This window comes from Rattus norvegicus, chromosome 16, assembly GCF_036323735.1.
Source record: "Rattus norvegicus strain BN/NHsdMcwi chromosome 16, GRCr8, whole genome shotgun sequence".
In the NCBI taxonomy this organism is placed as follows: domain Eukaryota; kingdom Metazoa; phylum Chordata; class Mammalia; order Rodentia; family Muridae; genus Rattus; species Rattus norvegicus.
Window position 1 is genome coordinate 67986338 of NC_086034.1, and position 26971 is coordinate 68013308.

At 41.3% G+C, this 26971-nt stretch overlaps 1 protein-coding gene across 1 annotated transcript in view; it reads left to right on the forward strand.

Annotated features, from left to right (window-relative positions):
* The first annotated feature begins 8510 nt into the window (after positions 1–8510).
* LOC102556287 (uncharacterized) overlaps positions 8511–26971 on the forward strand; it is a 78347-nt gene continuing 59886 nt past the window's right edge. Inside the window, exons 1-2 of the mRNA XM_063275870.1 lie at positions 8511–11756; positions 11857–12071. The gene's annotated coding sequence lies outside the window, so the exon portion shown is untranslated. The remainder of the gene's footprint in view (positions 11757–11856; positions 12072–26971) is intronic.

A 26971-nucleotide genomic window follows, 5' to 3' on the forward strand; every position in this document is an offset into this window, starting at 1 on the left:
TAGAGGTAAGGCCTAGGGGGAGGAAGTGAGGTCATGTAAGTGTGAGTAAGATGAGGAGATGCTGAGATTCTAATCTCTCCCCATCTCTAGGAAACGGCTAAGTGAGCAGTCTCTGCTTCTGTGCACCCATGCTATGACCTATTGTGCTAACACAAGCCAACACTTATAGGGCCATGTGACCATGGGGACCAACTTCTGAACCCAGGAGGCAAAATAACCCCTTCTCTGACTCTTGTCATAATGTCAGGAAGCTAACCATTATAAGGAGGGTCTGGGAGGACACTTTTCCTTCAAGCTGTCTCAGAGCCAGCATTTTCTGCCTCCTGGTTGTCCTCTTTTACTTCAAGTCTGGAGAATTGTTTACAACTGCCTCAATAGGGAGCCACGAGGGGATAGGAAGCAGGGTGAACAAGCATCATTTACTTTTCCGTTTGGTTTTAGCCTCTGCTCTTAAAGATGGAGCCCTTTCCCTTTCTGCCTTTTTATTTAACCACCTGCTCAGAAGACCTGGCTCACTCACTCCTTTCCAGTTTGACTCACCTGCCAAAGCCATCATTTGCAGTTATTTTAGCTCATCAGTTTCCCATTTGTCTAGTTAGGGATTTACTGCTGTGAACAGACACCATGACCGAAACAACTCTTATAAGGACAACACTTAATTGGGGCTGGCTTACAAGTTCAGAGGTTCAGTCCATTATCATCTAGGCAGGCATGGTGCAAGAGGAGCTAAGAGTTCTACATCTTCACCTGAAGGTTGCTAGTAGCATACTGGTTCCCATGCTGCTAGGAAAAGGGTATTAAAGCTCACACCCCAAGGCCACACCTACTCCAATAAGGTCACACTCCAAAAGTGCCACTCCCTTGGCCAAGCATAAACAAACCATCACACCACTGGACATGAAACTAATGTGTCTTAGTAGTCAGGATAGCAAGGTAAGCAGCCAAGGGAGGTGTAGCCCTGCTCTATTTCAGTTCAGTCGCTTTGCCATGAACAAGTATGAGTCAATCCATTTTGTATCATGGAGGGAAGGCACCCCACTTTCCACAACAACAAACTATTCTTTCTAAGAACATAATATGATTTCCCAAGGCCTCACACAAGGCCCAACACATGGGTGGATGTTAACATACTAATTGAAAAGCAATCATAACTGTGGTATGTAATTAATGGATTCGTTCACAAGCATTCTTACCAGGCTGTTACTGTTTACATCTCAGTGGGAATAATTAACAAATAAAATAAATCCTCTGAATTATATTAATATAAGATGAGTTTGAATCTAATTAATTGAAAAGTTCAGATTTTAAGAAAAAACAATTCAAAGTCTCCCAAGCAGTATATTCTTAGAAACTCACAGGGTAGCTCTTGCCCAGAAATATTTGTTACTGGAGTTAATTCTGTCTTTTCAAAAAGGTTGAGTCCATAGAATGTCCCAGTTTTTCTTACTGAATGAACTACATGTTCTATTTTATTTACTAGTTTTGATCTTTGGGGTTGTTGAACATGAAATCAACCTCATCCCTCGACTGGAACTTATTTTAAATAAATTTAGAGATGACATGAAGACATACAATAGGATTTATTAAATGACTATAGCATAAAAAGGACATAAATGTTTCTAGGCTTGATTAGAGGTTTAAACTTGCAATCTCATATATCAGGAGACTGAGGCAGAAGGATTAACATAAATTTGAAACCAACCTGGGCTACATAATGAGTTCAAAGCCAGCCTAGGGTATAGAATGACACTGTCTAAATGCTGCACTTGAAGAAAACAGGAAGTCTTTAGGGCAGAATAAAAAAAAAACATATTTATATATTTAATTTTCCTGAAACTAATTATACATATTCTATACACATAATAAATATAAAAAATATATAAGACATATATAACATATATACACATATACATATAATACAAACACACACACGTATTAGGGAAATTGTGGTAGAGTGGTGCTTCTTCATTGGCATGTGAAAATATTTGATCCAACTGAATCAAATAAATTTACACAGATTCCTTTTTTTTTAACCTAATAAATAGGAAACCATTTCAGCAAGCCACTGGTTCACGGCCTGCCCAGTGGTACAAGAATCCATGTCATTTTCTTTTTTCTAAGTAATATTTTAAGTTAATGTGAAAAGTAGTCATTTCACTGTGACATTTTCCTACACAATGCCATTATATTTTGTTTTTTTCTCATCTTCCTCTCTACTGAGCATTCTCATCTTCCTGTCTACCTCTTGTTGGACCTCTTCACTATCCCTTCAACAGTGCTTTATATTTTAATGTGATATGTATTCTCTTGCCTCCTGTCTCTTAAAATTTTTCCTAGCACACACACACACACACACACACACACACACACACACACACACACACACACACACACACAATTTAAGTCTATTTTCTACACATGAGAAACATACAGTATGACAATATGTACCTTTTGGAGTTTGACTCATTTCTCTTAAAATAATAAATTCTAGTTCCACCCATTTTCTTGCAAATATCCTTTCGTTTTACTTCATATCTGTAAAGTTCCATCCTTTCCTTCTCTGTCATCTATTCATGAATCCTTTCTAGGTTGGCTCCACTCTTTAGCTCTTGTGAACAGTGTAACCTGGTGGTGGTTTGAATAAGAATGATCCCCATATGTTCAAATACTTGGTCTCCAATGGGAGGAATTGTTTAAGAAGGATTTGGGGTGTGGCATTTTTCGAAGAGGTGTATTACTGGAATCGGGGGAGGCTTTGAGGTTTCAAAAGACTCTCACCATTCCTCTGCTCTCTACCTGTGCTAGGAGCTCTCTGCTGTTCCTGCCATGAGCCCAATTAAACATCTTCTTTTATAAGTTGCGTTGATTATGGTCTTTCATCACATCAGTGGAAAAGTAAGGAAAAGAAACCGTAATCATAGATGTGTAACATCTCTGTGCTAGGTGTACTCAGATCCCTTCAGCGATATTCAGCGGGGGTTTATATTTTGAATTCTTTTGAGGAAGTTCTATGCTGATTTCCATAGTGGCCATATAAGTTTGTCTTCCTGCAGTTCTAAATAAATGTCCCTGTCTACATCCTCTCAAACATTTTCTGTCATTTGTCTTCTTGATGACAGCCAGTCTGATTGTGGTGAGATGCTTGATTTAATTTTAAGTATTTGTATTTTCCCAATGTTTAAACACCTTAAACACCCATTTCAGATACTTATTGGTGATCTGTGTTCATTTTAAGACCTCTTTATTGAGCTTATTAGCCCATTTATTGATTGGGTGATGTCTTGAGTTTATTGTTGTGGTGAAACACCACAGCCAAAAGGAACTTGGGAAGAAAAGGGTTTACTTTGCTCACAGTTATCCATAACAGTTGATCATCAAAAGCAATGAGGAAAGGAGCTCACTCTGTGCAAGAATGAGGAGGCAGGAACTGATTCAGAGACCATGGAGGCCAGGACCACCAGCCAAGGGATGACACCACCTATAATGACCTGGGTCCTTCCCCATCCATCACTAACAGAGAAAATGCCTTACAGGTGAATCTTATGGAGGAATTTTCTCAATTGAGACCCTCCTCTCTAACTTGTGTCAGGTTGACATAAAACTAGTAAGTACAGTTGATGGTGTGTGTGTGTGTGTGTGTGTGTGTGTGTGTTCGCATTTGGAAATCTTTATAAATTCTTTATAAACCAGTACTCTAATTGTATTCATTACTTTTCTCATCACTTCAAACAAAGATCTAACAAGAAGCCCCTTGGTCGGGAAGAAGGAAATTTACCCTGATTCACCACCTAGAGGATTTTAACCCAGCACTGTGGAGAGGTCAAGACAGCATGTGTCTGGGTTCATGGTACAGACAAACAAGTAGAACGGCATGTAGTGGTGTTCAGCTGTCCCCCTGCATTTCTCTTCTTTATTAAGTCTGGAGCTTGAGTCCATGGCACAGTACCATCCACAGTCAGGACTGGTCATTCATCTTTAGTTACACCTCTTTGGAAATGTCACACACATGTGCAAAGATGTTTAAATGCAGCCACAATGATAATGAACACTAACCACCACACGGATGTATATTTGGCAAAGTTTGCTTCCTTTTGCTGTGTAGATGCTGTTAAATTTCATAAAATGACATCTGTCCAATCTTGTATGGTTTCCTGTGCTACGTTGTCTATTGATCTTGAAATAGTTTACCTATGTTTTCCTCTAGCAGTTTTAACATTTCTGGCTTTTTAGTAAGCTCTTTGATAGTTTTACATTGATTTTTGTGAAGGCTGTGTAATCTGGACCTAGGTTCGCTCTTTGAGTTGTGGCTGTTCAACTTACCTAGCGCCATTTTGTTCGAGAGAGTTTTTCTCTCATGAATGTTTTTGATGGCTTCGTATGTAATTGGAGATCTTAATTACGTAAGTTCCATAGACTTATTTCTGATCCTCTATCCTACTCCACTGGTTGATGTGTCTTTCCTACTCCCAGCCACCCACTGGTGTCACTGGTTTCCATCCAATGATTCTATAGTTTAACTTGAGCTCATGTATTGTGCTACTGTCTTTCTTTCTTTGAATATGTAAGGTCTTCTATGCTTTCACACTAACTTTGGAATTGTTTGGTCTGGTTCTAGGAGGAACTTTGTTGGGATTTCTATGGGGCTTCTATTGAGTTTCTGGTTACTTTAACAGTAATATCATTTTATGATATTAATCCTTCCAATCCTGGAGCTCGGGAGGTATCCCATCTTCTAACCATTTCTTCAATTTCTTCAGCATTTCAAAGTTTTTTCTTTTTTTTTTTTATTAACTTGAGTATTTCTTATATACATTTCGAGTGTTATTCCCTTTCCTGGTTTCCGGGCAAACATCCCCCTCCCCACTCCCCTTCCTTATGGGTGTTCCCCTCCCAACCCTCCCCCCATTGCCGCCCTCCCCCCATAGACTAGTTCACTGGGGGTTCAGTCTTAGCAGGACCCAGGGCTTCCCCTTCCACTGGTGCTCTTACTAGGATATTCATTGCTACCTATGGGGTCAGAGTCCAGGGTCAGTCCATGTATAGTCTTTAGGTAGTGGCTTAGTCCCTGGAAGCTCTGGTTGCTTGGCATTGTTGTACTTTTGGGGTCTCGAGCCCCTTCAAGCTCTTCCAGTTCTTTCTCTGATTCCTTCAATAGGGGACCTATTCTCAGTTCAGTGGTTTGCTGCTGGCATTCGCCTCTATATTTGCTGTATTCTGGCTGTGTCTCTCAGGAGCGATCTACATCCGGCTCCTGTCGGTCTGCACTTCTTTGCTTCATCCATCTTGTCTAATTGGGTGGCTGTATATGTATGGGCTACATGTGGGGCAGGCTCTGAATGGGTGTTCCTTCAGTCTCTGTTTTAATCTTTGCCTCTCCCTTCCCTGCCAAGGGTATTCTTTTTCCTCATTTAAAGAAGGAGTGAAGCATTCACATTTTGATCATCCGTCTTGAGTTTCCTTTGTTCTAGGGATCTAGGGTAATTCAAGCATTTGGGCTAATAGCCACTTATCAATGAGTGCATACCATGTATGTCTTTCTGTGATTGGGTTAGCTCACTCAGGATGATATTTTCCAGTTCCAACCATTTGCCTACGAATTTTCAAAGTTTTTATTACAGAGATTTCTCACCTATTTGGTTATGTTTATTCCTAGATGGTTTTTTTTTTTTTTGAGCTATTGTGAATGAGGTTTTTGTTCATGATTTACTTCTTGATTAGTTTGCCAGTGACTTCATTTAATGAAGCAATTAGGTCGTGGTTTTGCACACTGCCACTTTCCCAAAAGTGTTCGCTCAGTCAGATAATTTTTCTGTAGTGGATTCTTTAGAGTCTTTCATTTGTTGGATCAAGTTACTGTCAAACAGGAATACATTACTTTTTCCTGTCTTGTTCGTATCTGAGACTGTAGGAAGGGATCCTCCATCTTGCTGTAACTCACTTCTCTGATGTTTCCATCAATTTAGCTTTCTTTTTAAAAAAAGATTTATTTATTTATTTTATGTATGTGAGTACACTGTCGCTGTCTTCAGACGCACCAGAAGAGGGCATCAGATCTCATTACAGATGGTTGAGAGCCACCATGTGGCTGGGAATTGAACTCAGGACCTCTAGAAGAACAGTCAGTGCTCTTAACCGCTCAGCCATCTTTCCGGCCCCAGTGTGGCTTTTTAAATGCCTTGATTTATAGCTATCTTTGTTCCGTTTCTCTAAAATCTTCATGAAACTGCTTCCTTGTTGGAAGATTATACTTGGGGAGACCTAAATGTATGTTTCTGGGAGATGGCTACTCATAATTTTGGCTTCAGAGTAAAGCCTGACTTGTTTTCCTTTAGGCTAAGAATTGTTTCTATTGTTGCTACAATCTTCTCTATGTAGAATCCCTTTTCAGAGATGAATGTAGTCTGTGTCAAGTTGACAAAAAACTGTTGTCTATTTCCATTATTTCTTGCCACTGCCTGTTTTGTGTTTGTTTCATTCTTGTAAAACCTTAAGTTGTATCATTAGGTTATTTATTGAACTCTATGATTTTTGAGATATATAAATATTTATAAAACATTAGTATATATATTCTTTATTATTGTCTTAGCTGTTTCCTAATATTCTGATAAACTACTTGTATTTTCATGTAGTTTCCTTAGTGATTCTTGGTATTTATACCTAGTTTTATTTCATTATGATCTTGGAAGATCCTGAACATTATTTTGACCTTTTAGTTTTGTTAAGACTTATTTTGTGGACAGGAGTGTGGCCTATTTTAGAGAAGATTTCATGTGTTGCTGAGAAGAATGTGTATTCTGTATTTGCTGGGCGAGATAATCAGCATATAGTTGTTAAACTCATTTGATCTACTGAATAGTTTAATGCTGCAATTTCTTTGCTGATTACTAATTTGGTTGACTCCCCTGAAGACGACAATGGGATATTAACGATGGACATTCCTGTCAGGCTTTTGTAACCCTTGCATCTTCTTAATGAACTATTTCGTATACTTAAATGTAGTAGCCTTCTTCATTTTCTTCTAACCAATTTTTGTTTGACGTCTAGTTTTACAGCTATTAGAATTAGGTACACAGAACTCTTTTTGGCTTCCGTTTGCTACATAGTAACTATTATCCATTGACTGTTGCTGATGTGTTTGCTAGTGAAGAAAGATTCTTCTGAAGCTATATAAATGGAGGACATTTAGGAGAGGGGTGGTGATGGAGGGAGATGAGACTGGCAGAGGGAAGGGATGTAATATATGAGAGAAGAATAAATGCTACCCACCCAGCTTAAGCATTTGTGCCTCTTTGTCCATGAATTGGGTCCTTCACCTTTGAAGTTATTGTTGAGAGCTACTTACCAATTTCTGTAATTTTGTTAATTATTTACTGGTTTATTGGATTATTTATTTATTTCAATATTTCCCATATTTGTTTCAATATTTAGTGTTATGGATTTGTTCTTTTTTCTGATAAATATGATGGATTCCTTCCCACCACTTTGTGGTTCACTCATCCTCATGAAATCTATTCTTTTTTGTTCTCTTGTGATCAAAACTGTCTTTATTCCTCTTCTGTCCGTTGCATTCTTTAATTATCTCCTACAGCACTCACTTAGTAGTCAAGAACTGCCCTACTTTATGCTTGTCTTGAAATGTCTTTATGTCTTCATCACTTTTAAGAGATAGCTATGCTGGACATAGCAGTCTTGGTTGACAGCTTTTCCTATTGTTTTGCCCCTTTGTCACCTTGATGACAATACGTTATGGAGAAGTTTTTCTCTTGTCACATCTGTGTAGGAGTCCAAAAGCTTCTTGTGTTTCATGTTCACTTCTCTCCTCTGTTATAATTATATACAAATATAATATAAATATATAATATATAAAACTATAAATTATAATTTCATTGAATCAATCCTCTGTGACTAACTTTTGTCTCAGCTCCTTTTATTCTCTCTTTTTAATTCTCTTTATTTTTAATTTTTGTCTTGTAAGCATATTTCAGAGTTTTTGGATATTATTCCAACTTATTTCTTTTTCTTTTTGATTCTTGAATGAATATTTCATTGACCTTGCTCTTCATTTCTGATACACACACACACACACACACACACACACACACACACACACACGTATATGCACACAATCTCAGGGGATGAGACAGAAAAAGTCATCCAGGCTATGTTAAGGAAGTTTTATTTTATGGATTATAGGCTAAGGAAAATGATGTGTTTGCTACAACCTGGGCTTGTGCCCAAGTATAGCTACCTGGACAGCTGTTTGGAAGATGGGCAGCTTCTGGGAAGGCAGTTGCGACAGCCATCAGTACTGGGCCTTTGGTGCCTTTTCTTTGTTCACTTTCTGAGTAGGCACAGTTGGAGAGAGACCGAAGAATGGACCATGTAGGGAGGTGGGAGAAGCCGAGTCTCCCACAGAACATCCTGACTTCTTTGGGTATGAAGGCTGGCCCCTGTCTGACTACTTCTTGCTGAAAAGGGACAGCATGGGGTGGGGGAGTCATGGGTGGGTGCATACTCAGTACTCTAGAGGTTTGGGTGAAGAAACACCTGCTTGACTTTTAGTGGAAACGTCTCAAACCCATTCCTGAGGCAAGGAATAAAAACAAAAAAAAAAAAATAGACAAGTGAGAATGAGGGATCCTATTACTGGGATAGGCCATAGAACAGGTGGGTAATGCCATCAATGGAAAGGGAGTGCCCAGGTTCCGCCATCCCAGCCCCTCACTGAGGGTGTCTGAAGAATAGGAGGGTAGAGCATCCAAGTTGTTGGACAGATAGACCACTGTTCTTGGGTAGAAGGATCCCATGATACAGAAGATATATATATATAGAAAATCTGAATTTCCTTACTGAATTCTTATCCCATGTATCTAACTTTTTTAGTCATTTTGCTGACTTTTCTTTCCAGATCCCAGGCTGAGTCTGTAGCAGTTTGTGCTCTCTTTGATCGCGTGTTCAATCTCTTTTGAGATCCCTTTTACTCATGTGCTTTTGTTCTGAGACAGGGCTTGGTCCTGCATCCCAAGGTGGAGTGGAACTCACAGCGGCCATCTTTCTTCTGTCTTCCGAATGTTGACATTAGCTGTGTGAGCCACCGTGGCTAGTGACTAGGAACTGGTTTAATCTTCAGTCAGCACCTCTGCTATCTCAGTACTGTTTACTGTGGCCATTGGGGTATAATGATAGTTCCGAGGAGTCATTTTGCCTTGCATACATGTTTCTAATGCTCTGTATTAAAGTGTACGTATTTGGTAGTCAGCATATCTCTTCTGGTTTTATATTAGGATCTTTTGGAGCAGACACATCTTGCAGCCTTAATCCCTTGGATCACTCATGAGGGAGAAAACAAACCTCCATGCCAGCAAATGCATCAAGTCGCTCAAGAGAGAGAAATAAAGTACAATTAGTTAAAACTCACTAATATGTCCCTAATTACCATCAAATGGAAAATGGCAAGCTCATGACGCAGAGTACGTTGTGAAGCAAAATCGTCCAGGGGTCGGGGAACTAGTAAACAAGCAAGCAGGAGAAGGACGCACATGAGGGGGACGATAGGCGAGAAATGAGGTTAAACTCAAGACGGAAAGAACAGTGGAATATCACGGGAAAAAAGAGACAGATTGTTAAATAGGATAAGACAGAGTGGGACAAAGAAAGATTTCTGCACAGTGCAAAAGATCCAAAAACAAAACTAGGTAAATTAAAAAAAGAAAAAAGAAAAGAAAAGGCCCAAGGGCACCAAAAGAGAAGCACGACAATGTCAACGTCAATTTATACCAAAGTGTAATATTGATCAGAAAAGACAACAGACAAAATAGAAAGTTTGCTCAGAAATTCGGAAATGTAGGTGAAATAAGATGGGTGTCTAAAGGGAACTAAAAATGAAAACCTAAAATAGTATTTTTAATAGTATATTTTTGTAGTAGATACATTTAACATAGTAAAGTGGAAATATTTTTACAAATGTAGTACAGAGTGACACAAGAGGAAGGCACCGGGGCCGGGGCAGGGCGGGTAAAACAAGAAAAACAAAAAGGAAAAGGAACCAAGGCTGAAGGGCTGAATAGTTTCTTCCAAACTTCTTCATTTGAAGCTGCTGGTTAGAGCACAGGGTTGGGGCAGGCGCAGAGGAGGAAGAGGCTCTTCCAAAGTTCACGTCAGGAGGTCCCTTCTCTGTGTACCATCGTCCTCTGCTGGCCACATTTTGCTTTGCAGCTTGTGCACTGGACATGTTCTCCCACCCTTCTGAAATCCCCACCCTCTGATTGCATCCTATGGGGTGGCCAATGTTCTAGCTTGAGAGTTGCTCTGTGTTGCGCATGGGAGGAAGCACCGTGTCAAGGAACTCTGTAGGAGAAGGGTCTCTCTTTGCAATCCCCTCACTTCTGACACCTGCCGGGCTAGGTATTTATCTTCCTGCTAGAGCAATTCGGCCGTGCATCCGTAGATCTACAGAAGCACCAGAGCCTCAGAACTTCCAAGACTCCTCAGTAGTTTAATGCTGCTTTGTGGCTTCGGGGTTGATTTCCTCTCTGACCTGAGGATTAGGGCTATCAAACCTCAGGGTTATGCTACCTTGCTGAGATCTACTAGGGAGCAACCTTTTCAGGTCCATTTTCTACCTGAGTGGAGCCCTTGCCCCCTGATCTTTTCAGCTTTCAGGCTCAGACCTTCTGTGTTCCACAGCTACCAGTCAGGGCTGTTTCTCATTCTGGGGCTGTGGTAAATCACACTCAGGCTTCCTGACTTAGGTGTCTTTGTTCCCCGCTTCCTACAGTAGGAGCTCAGTTTAAACAACAGACTCTGTCAACATGATGTTCAGCCACCTCCTAGTGAGGCAGTGATAAGCCAGGTTCCCTCTCTGTGGCTTCAGGAATCATCCCAAACTTGCAATCAACTTTGAAGCTATGGGGATCACGGTCCTTCCCCTTAGAGCCATCGTCTGACTGGAGCTGTGTTCACCGTGACCAAAAGCAACTTGGGGAAGAAAGGACTTATGTCATTTTTCATTTCACAGTCCATCATAGAGGGGAGACAAGGTGGGAACCGGAAGCGGGAACTGGAGCAGGGACTGTAGAAGAACCCTGCTTATAGCCTTGGTCCCCTAGATACTTAGCTTTTAGAACCACCTAGGCCTCCCTGAGCAGAGTTGGTAATGCCCACAGTGGTCACTGGTGGTAATGCCCACAGTGGCCGTCACTGGTGAATTAGCAAAGGAGACAATGCCCCAAAGACTTGCTGATAGGCCAGTCGGGTAGAGGCAATTCCTCAGTTGAGAGTCTCTCCTCCCAAGTACGTCTTAGGTGTATGTCAAGTTGACAAAAACTAGCAATGACAGCCTTGTGCTTATAAGTATGCCGAGCAACAAACCAAGATTTCAACGTGTCACAATGGAGTGTTCTAGAGACATTCTTTCTGAACGGTAGAGCTTTTCGAGGGAATATCCTTCCATACAAAATGAAGTTACCTCTCCCCAAACTCTCTGGTAAAAGTAGCCAGCCAAAAATTGAGGTGAAACTCAAGGGCAGTTAATGAAAACGTAACTTTAAACACTCAGAAGGCGTCTCATCCAAATTCCGTTTATAATCCTTCAATTAAAAACTCAGCACATTTTTGGTAGTGTTTAAAGTTGATTTAGTAATCTTTTAATTAAAAAACAACATTTATAATATACAACGTTATTAAGGAGAAAGGCTTCTTAGATTTGGAAAGAAAAGGGCCAGCCCAACACAGCCGCGACTCTCTTCACAGCTGTTGTAAGTAAATTATGTAATCTTCCAGAGAGCAATTTGGCAATCTGAATGAAACACCATTTAATGCACATTTTTTTTGTCAATACGGTAATTCTCATTCTAGGCATTTGCTACAAAGAAATAATGTTGTATGCACAAAGATAACTGTACCAAGGACATTCAACACAGCCTGGCTCATCCTACCAAAAAATTGGAACCAAATTGAGTGTTCAACGACAGAGTCTTGGCGGCATAAATTAGCACCTGTCAAATGTGATGATGCCTAGTCATGGTTTTAAAGAACGGATTGCAAAGGGAGAAGCAGTTTCAAGACAAAAGGTAAAGAATGAAACCATTTTCCGGGCCAATGGTTTATCCCCCCATGCAAAACACTTGGCAAGCTTTGAGTTCGCTTTTACTGGTGGTTGTGTTCAGACAGTAGCGCTAGGGTGTGTTTCCTTCTTTTATCTGGACCTTCCTTTTTTTCTTTTCTTCCATCTATGAAGAACATGAATTACATAAGTAACAATTGTGGTGTTTTATATGTTTGGTGGAGGTAGGGTATGATGTGGGGGAAGGGGATGCCTCTGTGGGCCCATGCTGAGGCATCCTGTGGCTGAGGGACCAGCCACAGGACAGTCTAGTATAGAGTAGAGTTTATTCAGGGCATTGGGGAAGGAGGGGAGAGGGAGAGAGGGAGAGGGAGAGGGAGAGGGAGAGGGAGAGGGAGAGAGGGAGAGAGGGAGAGGGAGAGAGGGAGAGGGAGAGGGAGAGGGAGAGGGAGAGAGGGAGAGAGGGAGAGGGAGAGAGGGAGAGAGGGAGAGGGGGAGAGGGAGAGGGAGAGGGAGGAGTAGAGGTTGGCTCTGAGTGTTGGTATCAGGAGAGAGAAGGGGGAGGGGAAGAGAGAGAGAGAGAGAGGATAAGGAGCAAGAGCAAGAGAGTGAGGAGGGGCAAGCAGCTCCTTTTATATTGAATCAAGCAAAAGCATGCTTGGCTATTGCCAGGTAACTGTGGGGCGGAGCCTAGACTAAATGCCAGCAACCATTAGACCTGAAATCCACGTAAAATCTATGATTATAAATTAATAATGCTACAGGTAGTTTTACAAAACATTGTTTTGAGATCGTGTGGAACTTTGAAATAAGAAACACTAAGTTTCTGCTTTTGTACAGTGTCCTACCAGACATTGTTTTCTCACATCCTCTTTGCCTACTGTCGTTTTTCTTTACTTCTCACCTTTCAATCCTTCTTTCTACTAGTTTCTCCTCTTCTCTCTCACTTTACATATTTTTAAATTGTGGTAAATGTAGTATTTTCTTTTTTTTTTTTTTGGTACATAGGTTTACGAGGTTTTAAAGATGCACACAGCAGTGCCCCCACACCCTAGTCAAGCACAGAGCACAGAACAGTGCTCCTAGGGCCCACGTTTCCTCACGCCAGCATACAGGGACCTGCTGTGCCCTAGCCTCTGGCAACACTGATTGTTTTTTCTCACGTTGTACCTTTCCCCGAAGTCACATCCCTGCAATTGTGCGGTAGAAAGCAGTTAGCGTCTGGCTGCTTTTCCTCAGCACAATACATTTGAGATTCATTTGTGTGGCTGAGTATGTCAACAGTTTGCTCCTTTTTAGTGCTGAGCAAACAGTTTTCAGTTATATGGGTCTACTACAGTTTGTTTATCCATCCACCAACTGAAGGTCATTTGACTTGCCTCCAGTTTGGGGCCAGAATGATTAAAGTAGCATTTTTTTTTAAAATGTGGACATATGTTTTCATTTCTCACGGGCCAATTATGTAGGGATGAGATTGCTGGTTAGTGTGTGTTTAACTTTTCAAAAGCTACCAGCGTGTTTTTCCAAAGTGGTTGTATCAGTCGACGGTTCTGCCAGCCATTTGTGAGAGCCGCAGCTACTCTGCTTCACCGGGATCACTAGCTAAGCACTTCTGCTTATTTATCCAGTCGTCTCAGATTTCATACACGCACAGCATACATTTTGATTAAACTAACTCCACTGCTCCCTCCAGCTTCTCTCATCTCCAACTTCATGGCTTCTTTTTTTCCACCTTAATAATCCTGCCAGGCCAGCTAGTGACATCCAGGTGCTAAGGGGAATAGGGTCATTGTACTGGCTGGTTTTGTGTGTCAACTTGACACAAGCTGGAGTTATCACAGAGAAAGGAGCCTCCCTTGAGGAAATGCCTCCATGAGACCCAGCTGTAAGGCATTTTCTCAATTAGTGGTCAAGGGGGGAGGGCCCCTTGTGGGTGGTGCCATCCTTGGGCTGGCAGTCTTGGGTTCTATAAGAAAGCAAGCTGAGCAAGCCAGGGGAAACAAACCAGTAAGTGACATCCATGGCCTCTGCATCAGCTCCCACTTTCTGACCTGCTTGAGTTCCAGTCCTGACTTCCTTTGGTGATGAACAGCAATGTGGAAGTGTAAGCTGAATAAACCCTTTCCTCCCCAAGTTGCTTCTTGGTCGTGATGTTTTGTGTAGGAATAGAAACCCTGACTAAGATAGCCATCCCTCAGAACACGGAAAGCTGAAGAGAAGACATGGCCTGAAGAAGACTGACTCCTTTCCCAGTCAACTACCAATATCTCTCAGCTAGGGATGGGGTCTCATGATCTCCTTCCTTGCCCTTGATGGACAATTTACTGGCTTGATTTTGTTCAGGGTTTTCTACAGACAGCTACACCTTCTGAGTGTTCACCTCTGAAGTATCCAGAAGCCACTGTTTCACCCCAGCCCTCCTGGACCACTGGATCTTACTGTCTTTGCACCTCCTCTCTTACATGTTGCTTGAGCCTTGGGAAGCTGTAGTAGGATCTAGATATCCAATGAATGGTTAAGCATCCCACAGATATTCTCTGCCCTTTAACCTGGTATGAGGCTGTGTGTTGGCTGAAGTCCTGTAAACAAGCTGCAGGAAGAAGTTTCTCAGAGAAGGAGTGAGAGCTTACTAGGCAGTTTCGTATTAAGCTAACTGAGCAAGATAACAGTAGTAGGTTATCTCCTAGGGCATAGGACCTTGCCTGTCATAGGTTGTTAGCCAGTTTTATACTACGAGTTTTTCCTGTGGAATGGACCATAAATCTAACACGAGAAGCTGTTAGTTACCTTCATAACATTCATACCATTATTACACTATTGAGAATGTCTTACCCAGGTAGTCACAGCTGGGGAAGACTGTTGATTTTTCTCTCTTCCCCCAGTAATTTGCATAGTACTTCCTGGGCTAATTAAACTTAGGGCAGCCAGTGTTACGTAGCAAGACCCTATTGCACACTAAACCCAGTAAAACCAGCATCTAGAAAGAGAGTATCTTATAAGCCTTGCTCTCTTGCACATAGCTGCTCATTTCCTGTTACCACTGTGTTTGTCTGGAAAGGGCTTTTCTTTCTTCCCTCTGGACACCAAGGAGATCAACAACAAAGTTCAGTACATTTGCTGTGCTTTCTCCCTTCCTTTTCTGTCTATTAGGGCCATCCCACTGTGTCAGGCAACAAGCTCTTGTGCAGGGAGCCTTTCTTACGTCTTCCTATCCCTCCTGCCTCTTCTTTCTTCTTCTATTTTAACTCTCTCCTGCGGCATTGACAGCTGGAATAGATTGGTTGGCTATGAATTCCCAAACTCACAAGCTGAAGTCTTTAGCTACCAAGGCTACGGATGTTAAACGGTGGGGCCTTTGGGGGTGGCTGGTTCCCTTTTGAAAAGACCCTTCAGAGGTCTCCCACCTATTTGCTGCGTGGCTACATTGCAGGAAGATGGGTACCTGTGAGGCAGGATGTGAGTCCTTCATTCTAGCCATTGTCTTTGAAGTTGAGAAATGCGTTTCTGGTCTTTATGAAGTCATCCCTTTTGCGGTGTTTTGTTGTCACAGCCTGAAGAGACTGACACGTATCTCTGGAGTGTTGGTGTTCTATGGCCTCTTTTCTCTGGGGCTGGCACCTGCCTTTGCATTTCCTCCTTTGGACGTTTCTGAAATGTTTTGATGGTGATATCATATGACTCCAATGATGTGAAAAAATACCACGAACTGAATTTTTCTTAAAAAAATAAAATAGTAGGGTTGATATTTAAGATATTCTGTAACTTAATTGTTAGTTTAGTAATTCTTTTATATTTGTTTATTTTACTACTTCTAATTAAATATAAGAAATTATGTTAAGCATCCCAGTATACAGATAATTTCATACTTACCTTTGATTATTTTCACAAAATTACTTTGTGTTTTCTAAGAACACATCTATTTGGCTTAGCTCTTTGTTGCTTAACTTTTTGTTTTTAACAAAATTATTTTCTTTTTTTAATTGAAAATTTATGCAATATATTTTGATTATGGTTTCTCTTCCCTGATCTTCTCCACCTCTCCACCCATTCAGCTCTGTGTCTTCATTTTTCTCCCTTTCTTAAGAAAACTAACAGGCAAGTGAAAAAAAAGCAAATAAATCAGAGTAAGAAAAAGCAAAAAGCACAAGGAATGCATGCACACACTGAATTTTTCTTAAAATTCACACACACCTTAATAATCATGCACACACACACATACATGTACAGAACTCAATCACTGGACTGAGCATGAGGACCCCAGTGGAAGAGTTAGAGAAAGGACTGAGGTAGTTGAAGGGTTTTCAACCCCATAGAAAGAACAACAATATCAACCAACCAGACCTCCTAGAGCACCCAGGGACTAAACCACCAACCAAAGAGTACACATGGAGGGACTCATGTCTCTAGCCGCATATGTAGCAGAAGATGGTTTTGTTGGGAACCAAGGGGAGGAGAAGCCCTTGGTCCTGTGAAGGGCCCCACTTTAGGGGAATGCCTAGGCAGGGAGGTAGGAGTGGGTGGGTAGGTGGGGGAGCACCCTCATAGAAACAGGGGGAGGGCAGAAGGGATAGCGGGTTTGAGGGGAAACTGGGGAAGAAGATAACATTTGAAATGTAAATAAATAAAATATCCATAACTTCCTCCCCCAAAATCATCAATTAGGATATACAAAAGACCAGTCCTATAAAAATGTCCAAACAAAGCAATATAAGACAAAAAAAAAAAAATCTACGAGGACACTGCTGAGTTGGCCATCCACTGCTAAGCATGGGTCCTGCCCTTAAGCGTGATTTCTATATCCAGTGCGACTCCATTGCAGAAATCTAATTTTTTGTTTGCAAGTGGTTGTAAGTAGAGATAACGTTTTAGTTAAGGATGGAGAGCCTGTCCACTACATCCTCTCAGTGCGAGGACCTCACCTAACTTAAAACTGTACAGCTAAGCCTGGTACTTTTAGAGATATTGTCATCCCGAGTCTTTTTCCTGTACCCCAGAATAGCCCAACATCATCTCCACTCCTTTCATTCCTCAAATCCTCTCCTTTATTGACAAAATTATACATACACATCTATCTATCTATCTATCTATCTATCTATCTATCTATCTATCTATCTATCTATCTATCTATCATGTATCCATTTACATCATCTATCTATCTATCATCTATCTATCTATCTATCTATCTATCTATCTCACATATCATTTACATTAACATAAACATATTCATACACACACACACACACACACACACACACACACACACACACACACACACACACTAAGAGAAAGGTTCTCACAGTATAGTACAGCCAGGCTGGCCTTGAACTTACTATTCCTTTGCCCAAGTCTTCAATGAGGAATTACAAGCCTATTCCTTCCCACACAGCTCTCTCCTTCCCATTTGATCCTTGTCTTCCTATCTCTCTGCTTGCTTTGAGCACACTACCATGACACTTCTGATCCTAACTTTCAGCTCCCAGCAAAAGCAAACACCTCTTGTCAAAATCTAGAATGATACACTTAACTAGCCAAGGCTGGACATTATGACCCAGTTTTCAGGATTTTTCTACAAAGAACCTTGTTCCAGTTCTAACAGGGCCTTCTCTTTCTTCTGGTGCTCCCTAACATGGATTATCCCCTTCTCTGTGGTTCATGCTGGCTGCTATACTGAAAACATTATTGTGTTAGCCTTGATTTTCGTTGAAAAAAAAATCACAAATTTCTTTTAAGTCAGCCTTTGAGAATTTTGCACAGTGTATTCTGATCACATTCCTCCCAATCCCCCTCCTCTGAATCATCCAACTTTATGTCCTCACTCTCTTTTTCTTCAGACCCGTGGAGTCCAGTTTGTGTTATGTAACTCCTTTCTGGTGTGAGATCTCCCTTGGAGGGTGGCTGACCCACTGGTGCCACAAAGCCCTGGCAAGGAGAAAGGGGATAGGTGTGAAATCATGCTCTCTGCTGAACATAGGGAATATCAGTTTTTGTTTTTGCCTTTATTTTATTTTATTTTAATTTTTTACTTTTTTTTTTTACATTTTTTTTTATTAACTTGAGTATTTCTTATATACATCTCAAGTGTTATTCCCTTTCCCGGTTTCCGGGCAAACATCCCCCTCCCCCCTCCCCTTCCTTATGGGTGTTCCCCTCCCAACCCTCCCACCATTGCCGCCCTCCCCCATAGTCTAGTTCACTGGGGTTTCAGTCTTAGCAGGACCCAGGGCTTCTCCTTCCACTGGTGCTCTTACTAGGATATTCATTGCTACCTATGGGGTCAGAGTCCAGGGTCAGTCCATGTATAGTATTTAGGTAGTGGCTTAGTCCCTGGAAGCTCTGGTTGCTTGGCATTGTTGTACTTTTGGGGTCTCGAGCCCCTTCAAGCTCTTCCAGTTCTTTCTCTGATTCCTTCAACGGGGGACCTATTCTCAGTTCAGTGGTTTGCTGCTGGCATTCGCCTCTGTATTTGCTGTATTCTGGCTGTGTCTCTCAGGAGCGATCTACATCCGGCTCCTGTCGGTCTGCACTTCTTTGCTTCATCCATCTTGTCTAATTGGGTGGCTGTATATGTATGGGCCACATGTGGGGCAGGCTCTGAATGGGTGTTCCTTCAGTCTCTGTTTTAATCTTTGCCTCTCCCTTCCCTGCCAAGGGTATTCTTTTTCCTCATTTAAAGAAGGAGTGAAGCATTCACATTTTGATCATCCGTCTTGAGTTTCATTTGTTCTAGGCATCTAGGGTAATTCAAGCATTTGGGCTAATAGCCACTTATCAATGAGTGCATACCATGTATGTCTTTCTGTGATTGGGTTAGCTCACTCAGGATGATATTTTCCAGTTCCAACCATTTGCCTACGAATTTCATAAACTCGTTGTTTTTGATAGCTGAGTAATATTCCATTGTGTAGATGTACCACATTTTCTGTATCCATTCCTCTGTTGAAGGGCATCTGGGTTCTTTCCAGTTTCTGGCTATTATAAATAAGGCTGCGATGAACTTAGTGGAGCACGTGTCTCTTTTATATGTTGAGGCATCTTTTGGGTATATGCCCAAGAGAGGTATAGCTGGATCCTCAGGCAGTTCAATGTCCAATTTTCTGAGGAACCTCCAGACTGATTTCCAGAATGGTTTTACCAGTCTGCAAACCCACCAACAATGGAGGAGTGTTCCTCTTTCTCCACATCCTCGCCAGCATCTGCTGTCACCTGAGTTTTTGATCTTAGCCATTCTCACTGGTGTGAGGTGAAATCTCAGGGTTGTTTTGATTTGCATTTCCCTTATGACTAAAGATGTTGAACATTTCTTTAGGTGTTTCTCAGCCATTCGGCCTTCCTCAGCTGTGAATTCTTTGTTTAGCTCTGAACCCCATTTTTTAATAGGGTTATTTGTTTCCCTGCGGTCTAACTTCTTGAGTTCTTTGTATATTTTGGATATAAGGCCTCTATCTGTTGTAGGATTGGTAAAGATCTTTTCCCAATCTGTTGGTTGCCGTTTTGTCCTAACCACAGTGTCCTTTGCCTTACAGAAGCTTTGCAGTTTTATGAGATCCCATTTGTCGATTCTTGATCTTAGAGCATAAGCCATTGGTGTTTTGTTCAGGAAATTTTTTCCAGTGCCCATGTGTTCCAGATGCTTCCCTAGTTTTTCTTCTATTAGTTTGAGTGTGTCTGGTTTGATGTGGAGGTCCTTGATCCACTTGGACTTAAGCTTTGTACAGGGTGATAAGCATGGATCGATCTGCATTCTTCTACATGTTGCCCTCCAGTTGAACCAGCACCATTTGCTGAAAATGCTATCTTTTTTCCATTGGATGGTTTTGGCTCCTTTGTCAAAAATCAAGTGACCATAGGTGTGTGGGTTCATTTCTGGGTCTTCAATTCTATTCCATTGGTCTATCTGTCTGTCTCTGTACCAATACCATGCAGTTTTTATCACTATTGCTCTGTAATACTGCTTGAGTTCAGGGATAGTGATTCCCCCTGAAGTCCTTTTATTGTTGAGGATAGCTTTAGCTATCCTGGGTTTTTTGTTATTCCAGATGAATTTGCAAATTGTTCTGTCTAACTCTTTGAAGAATTGGATTGGTATTTTGATGGGGATTGCATTGAATCTGTAGATTGCTTTTGGTAAAATGGCCATTTTTACTATATTAATCCTGCCAATCCATGAGCATGGGAGATCTTTCCATCTTCTGAGGTCTTCTTCAATTTCTTTCCTCAGTGTCTTGAAGTTTTTATTGTACAGATCTTTTACTTGCTTGGTTAAAGTCACACCGAGGTACTTTATATTATTTGGGTCTATTATGAAGGGTGTCGTTTCCCTAATTTCTTTCTCGGCTTGTTTCTCTTTTGTATAGAGGAAGGCAACTGATTTATTTGAGTTAATTTTATACCCAGCCACTTTGCTGAAGTTGTTTATCAGCTTTAGTAGTTCTCTGGTGGAACTTTTGGGATCACTTAAATATACTATCATGTCATCTGCAAATAGTGATATTTTGACCTCTTCTTTTCCGATCTGTATCCCCTTGATTTTGTTGCCTGATTGCTCTGGCTAGAACTTCAAGAACTATATTGAATAAGTAGGGAGAGAGTGGGCAGCCTTGTCTAGTCCCTGATTTTAGTGGGATTGCTTCAAGTTTCTCTCCATTTAGTTTAATGTTAGCAACTGGTTTGCTGTATATGGCTTTTACTATGTTTAGGTATGGGCCTTGAATTCCTATTCTTTCCAGGACTTTTATCATGAAGGGGTGTTGAATTTTGTCAAATGCTTTCTCAGCATCTAATGAAATGATCATGTGGTTCTGTTCTTTCAGTTTGTTTATATAATGGATCACGTTGATGGTTTTCCGTATATTAAACCATCCCTGCATGCCTGGGATGAAGCCTACTTGATCATGGTGGGTGATTGTTTTGATGTGCTCTTGAATTCGGTTTGCCAGAATTTTATTGAGTATTTTTGCGTCGATATTCATAAGGGAAATTGGTCTGAAGTTCTCTTTCTTTGTTGTGTCTTTGTGTGGTTTAGGTATAAGAGTAATTGTGGCTTCGTAGAAGGAATTCGGTAGGGCTCCATCTGTTTCAATTTTGTGGAATAGTTTGGATAATATTGGTATGAGGTCTTCTATGAAGGTTTGATAGAATTCTTCACTAAACCCGTCTGGACCTGGGCTCTTTTTGGTTGGGAGACCTTTAATGACTGCTTCTATTTCCTTAGGAGTTATGGGGTTGTTTAACTGGTTTATCTGTTCCTGATTTAACTTCGGTACCTGGTATCTGTCTAGGAAATTGTCCATTTCCTGAAGATTTTCAAGTTTTGATGAATATAGGTTTTTATAGTAAGATCTGATGATTTTTTGAATTTCCTCTGAATCTGTAGTTATGTCTCCCTTTTCATTTCTGATTTTGTTAATTTGGACGCACTCTCTGTGTCCTCTCATTAGTCTGGCTAAGGGTTTATCTATCTTGTTGATTTTCTCAAAGAACCAACTTTTGGTTCTGTTGATTCTTTCTATGGTCCTTTTTGTTTCTACTTGGTTGATTTCAGCTCTGAGTTTGATTATTTCCTGCCTTCTACTCCTCCTGGGTGTATTTGCTTCTTTTTGTTCTAGAGCTTTTAGGTGTGCTGTCAAGCTGCTGACATATGCTCTTTCCTGTTTCTTTCTGCAGGCACTCAGCGCTATGAGTTTTCCTCTTAGCACAGCTTTCATTGTGTCCCATAAGTTTGGGTATGTTGTATCTTCATTTTCATAAAATTCTAAAAAGTTTTTAATTTCTTTCTTTATTTCTTCCTTGACCAGGTTATCATTGAGTAGAGCATTGTTCAATTTCCAAGTATATGTGGGCATTCTTCCTTGATTGTTATTGAAGACCAGTTTTAGGCTGTGGTGGTCCGATAGCACGCATGGGATTATTTCTATCTTTCTGTACCTGTTGAGGCCCGTTTTTTGACCAATTATATGGTCAATTTTGGAGAAAGTACCATGAAGAGCTGAGAAGAAGGTATATCCTTTTGCTTTAGGATAGAATGTTCTATAAATATCCGTTAAGTCCATTTGGCTCATGACTTCTCTTAGTCTGTCTACATCTCTGTTTAATTTCTGTTTCCATGATCTGTCCATTGATGAGAGTGGGGTGTTGAAATCTCCCACTATTATTGTGTGAGGTGCAATGTGTGTTTTGAGCTTTAGTAAGGTTTCTTTTACATATGTAGGTGCCCTTGTATTTGGGGCATAGATATTTAGGATTGAGAGTTCATCTTGGTGGATTTTTCCTTTGATGAATATGAAGTGTCCTTCCTTATCTTTTTTGATGACTTTTAGTTGAAAATTGATTTTATTTGATATTAGAATGGCTACTCCAGCTTGCTTCTTCTGACCATTTGCTTGGAAAGTTGTTTTCCAGCCTTTCACTCTGAGGTAGTGTCTGTCTTTGTCTCTGAGGTGTGTTTCCTGTAGGCAGCAGAATGCAGGGTCCTCGTTGCGTATCCAGTTTGTTAATCTATGTCTTTTTATTGGGGAGTTGAGGCCATTGATGTTGAGAGATATTAAGGAATAGTGATTATTGCTTCCCGTTATATTCATATTTGGATTGTGTGCTTTCATTCTCATTGTTTTGTTGCCAAGACCATTAGTTTCTTGCTTCTTCTAGGGTATAGCTTGCCTCCTTATGTTGGGCTTTACCATTTATTATCCTTTGTAGTGCTGGATTTGTAGAAAGATATTGTGTAAATTTGGTTTTGTCATGGAATATCTTGGTTTCTCCATCAATGTTAATTGAGAGTTTTGCTGGATAGAGTAACCTGGGCTGGCAGTTGTGTTCTCTTAGGGTCTGTATGACCTCAGTCCAGGATCTTCTGGCCTTCATAGTTTCTGGCGAGAAGTCTGGTGTGATTCTGATAGGTCTCCCTTTATATGTTACTTGACCTTTTTCCCTTACTGCTTTTAATATTCTTTCTTTATTTTGTGCGCTTGGTGTTTTGACAATTATGTGACGGGAGGTGTTTCTTTTCTGGTCCAATCTATTTGGAGTTCTGTAGGCTTCTTGTATGTCTATGGGTATCTCTTTTTTTAGGTTAGGGAAGTTTTCTTCTATGATTTTGTTGAAGATATTTGCTGGTCCTTTGAGCTGGGAGTCTTCACTCTCTTCTATACCTATTATCCTTAGGTTTGATCTTCTCATTGAGTCCTGGATTTCCTGTATGTTTTGGACCAGTATCTTTTTCAGCTTTACATTATCTTTGACAGTTGAGTCAATGATTTCTATGGAATCTTCTGCTCCTGAGATTCTCTCTTCCATCTCTTGTATTCTGTTGGTGAAGCTTGTATCTACAGCTCCTTGTCTCTTCTTTTGGTTTTCTATATCCAGGGTTTTTTCCATGTGTTCTTTCTTGATTGCTTCTATTTCCATTTTTAATTCCTTCAACTGTTTGATTGTGTTTTCCTGGAATTCTTTCAGGGATTTTTGTGTCTCCTCTCTATGGGCTTCTACTTGTTTATTTATGTTTTCCTGGAATTCTTTCAGGGATTTTTGTGTCTCCTCTCTATGGGCTTCTACTTGTTTATTTATGTTTTCCTGGAATTCTTTCAGGGATTTTTGCGATTCTTTCAGGCATTTTTGCGATTACTCTCTGTAGGCTTCTACTTGTTCTCTAAGGGAGTTCTTCACGTCTTTCTTGAAGTCCTCCAGCATCATGATCAAAAATGATTTTGAAACTAGATCTTGCTTTTCTGGTGTGTTTGGATATTCCATGTTTGTTTTGATGGGCGAATTGGGCTCCGATGGTGCCATGTAGTCTTGGTTTCTGTTGCTTGGGTTCCTGCGCTTGCCTCTCGCCATCAGATTATCTCTAGTGTTACTTTGTTCTGCTATTTCTGACAGTGGCTAGACTGTCCTATAAGCCTGTGTGTCAGGAGTGCTGTAGACCTGTTTTCCTCTCTTTCAGTCAGTTATGGGGACAGAGTGTTCTCCTTCCGGCGTGTAGTTTTTCCTCTCTACAGGTCTTCAGCTGTTCCTGTGGGCCTGTGTCTTGAGTTCACCAGGCAGCTTTCTTGCAGCAGAACATTTGGTCTTACCTGTGGTCCCGAGGCTCAATTTCGCTCGTGGGGTGCTGCCCACGGGCTCTCTGCAGCGGCAGCAACCAGGAAGACTTGTGCTGCCGTTTCCGGGAGCTTCAGTGCACCAGGGTTCCAGATGGTCTTTGGCTTTTTCCTCTGGCGTCCGAGATGTGTGTGCAGAGAGCAGTCTCTTCTGGTTTCCCAGGCTTGTCTGCCTCTCTGTAGGTTCAGCTCTCCCTCCCACGGGATTTGGGTGCAGAGAACTGTTTATCCGGTCTGTTTCCTTCAGGTTCTTGTGGTGTCTCAGGCACAGGGGTCCTGCCGCTCCTGGGCCCTCCCCCACGGGAGCCCAGAGGCCTTATACAGTTTCCTCTTGGGCCAGGGATGTGGGCAGGGGTGAGCAGTGTTGGTGGTCTCTTCCGCTCTGCAGCCTCAGGAGTGCCCACCTGACCAGGCGGTTGGGTCTCTCTCTCACAGGGTCTGGGGGCAGAGAGCTGCTGCAGGCCGGGATCCGCGGGTGTTGGACTTCTGGTAAACACAGAACGTGCCCGGTCCTAGAGGAATTCTGCTTCCGTGTGTCCCAAGCTCACCAGGCAGCTTTCTTGCAACAGAAAAGTTGGTCTTACCTGTGGTCCCGGGGCTCAAGTTCGCTCGTGGGGAAAATCAGTGTTAAGTGGGGGTGGGGTGAGGTGGGGGGTCCGGGGTGTGATGGGTGGAGGGTGTTTCTCACTCCCTAACCACATCAGGAAAGTCTTCCCTGCAGCATAATTAGAAAAACAATCTCTTTATTGTGCATAGTTTTTTTTTTTTGTCTCATTCCTACTCAATTAGACTTATTGTAGATGGGACCTAGGGATGTTAACATTCAGGTACTGTCACAGCTGACCCGCTTCTTTGCCACTTAAATGGCTGAAGGGCTCCGATCTATTGAATGCAGAAGTGACAGAGAAGTTCTAGCAGTCTTAAACATGATTCCACAATTCCACGTGTTCTCATTCATGCTGTGGCCTTACTCTGTAATTTTCTTCCTTTGACTTCATACCTACACACGGATCAATATCCTCATCAAGTTCAGATGCCGTTCATTCCCTTTGACTGCCTTGAAGCTTCATCATAGACTACACAGCCCTGAGAGGCCTCATTCCTCTGGATGGTCCTTCCCCTTTCCTTTTGAATCCAGTCACCTAGGTGCAGGCAGGAGTCTTTACACTATCCAATTTGTTGTATAGGAAATTCTTGATATAATAGTCTGACCCGAAATGTCACCAAGGCAGATTTGTGGCTGGCTTCCAGCCCAAATGCAAACAGCAGGGAAGAAAGGACAGAGCTCTGTGCTCAATACTTCACCAGTTAAGCTGTCATTAACAGGGAAACACCTGCTACCTAGAGAGTCTTTGTATTTCACTTTACCACAGGGGTCTGCACTGGACTTGTCAACTGATTGCTTTGGAGCTAAGATGGGGAAAGAAAATACACTCTCTCTGTGTGTTCCTATCAAGCAAGGAGGGAAGTTTGTTCTGGATGATTAGGCCTATGTACAAAACAGGTCCACAGTGGGCATAGATGCACACGGTAGACTTTGGAGAAGGAAAATTACAGCATGTGTAGTTGTTATATGGAGAGCCAATGGGAGTAGACAACGCCATTGTGTGGCAAGAATACTGACGACCATGGGAGGCTCTGCTCTACACAGCAGCTTCCTCTGTTATTCTAGAATGATTTGTTACAGATTGAAGTACAGTAGCATGGGAGATGTCAAGAAAGGGCGGCTCTGATAGCTTGGGGGTGGGAACGCAGATTATTACAACCATTATGGAAAACAGCATAGTGATCAATTGTATACTAAAACGTATACTAGTAATATCACCCCAACGAAATAAAGTTCACATGTTGAAGAGACATCAGAACACTCATGTTTATGGCTGTGTGAGTCACAACAGGATATGGAAGTAAACTAGATATCCATCAACAGGTGGACGGATAAAGAAAATGGGTGCGTGTGTACAATAGAACACTATTTAACAAGAAAAAAAAGCACCGAATCCTGTCATTGACAACATGGAAAGACCCCCCAAGATGCTATGCCAAGCAAAAGAAGCTAGAGACAGAAATGCAAACACTGTCTAATTTCCCTTCATCTAAAAAGATGAATCTCATGGTAGTTGAGAATGGAATAATGGCATTCATAGTCTAGGAAGAGTCAGGAAGGCAGGGAAGGATATAAGGGAATATCGGTCAATGGATAGATGATTTTAGTGGGCCTATCTGAAAGCTGGATGAAGATACTTAAAAACTTAAAAAGAGTGTTTTCAATGTACTCACTATAGAGAACTAATAAAGGTTAAGATGATGAATGTTAATTACCCTGATTTGATATCTACCTAATAAATACATGTACTAAAATATACTACGGTGCATCATAAACACATAGGGATGTAAACAGAAAATTTAAAAACGTATTTAAAAGGTAGCACAGAGTGTAATGATCTGACTCTAATGAGTTTGGGAGGCAGAAAGCACGCAGGCCCAAGTTTCCACTCTCTACCTTACTGGAGTCTAGTGACGCTGGCTCCTGGATCTCTGTGGCTTCCATTGCATCACCGGGTAGAACACATTCTTTGCCCACCCATGTGACCTATCAGTCAGTAGCACTTTATGAGGCAGAACATTTCCTCGGGATTTATGTGAGATCTCCCTGGTTTGTGCTCAGAGAATGGGGTAGTGAATAGATTGAATTATGGTATACTTTTTCAGAAATGCCATTTTTTATTACTTTCAAATGGGCATAGTAAATATGCTAGGCTAACAAAATGTTACCAGGATGTTTTGCCAAATATAGATCTTTGTGTGAATGTAT